Source organism: Apaloderma vittatum, unplaced genomic scaffold (assembly GCF_000703405.1).
Source record: "Apaloderma vittatum isolate BGI_N311 unplaced genomic scaffold, ASM70340v1 scaffold23609, whole genome shotgun sequence".
In the NCBI taxonomy this organism is placed as follows: Eukaryota; Metazoa; Chordata; class Aves; order Trogoniformes; family Trogonidae; genus Apaloderma; species Apaloderma vittatum.
In genome coordinates, this window is record NW_009736141.1 from 1 (window position 1) to 288 (window position 288).

A 288-nucleotide genomic window follows, 5' to 3' on the forward strand; every position below is an offset into this window, starting at 1 on the left:
GTCTCTTCCAACCAAAACTATTCTATGATTCCTCCAACACTCCCACCTCAGGCCAGCACTTCCAGAACTTACCTACAGCTTGGAGGCGCTCGGCCCACTAAGTGCAGCCGATGTTGGGAGAAGCCCCAGCACCCACCATGACCCAAACCTGAAAGCCAGACCTAAGGTCTCCTAAAAGCCGGGCACCCGGGATGGAAAGTGCCGACAGCGGTGGCTGCTTTTGTAAAAGTGAATTTCACATCACGACCACGTGCCCACTCAGGGCATGGCTGCTGCTACTGCGAGTGG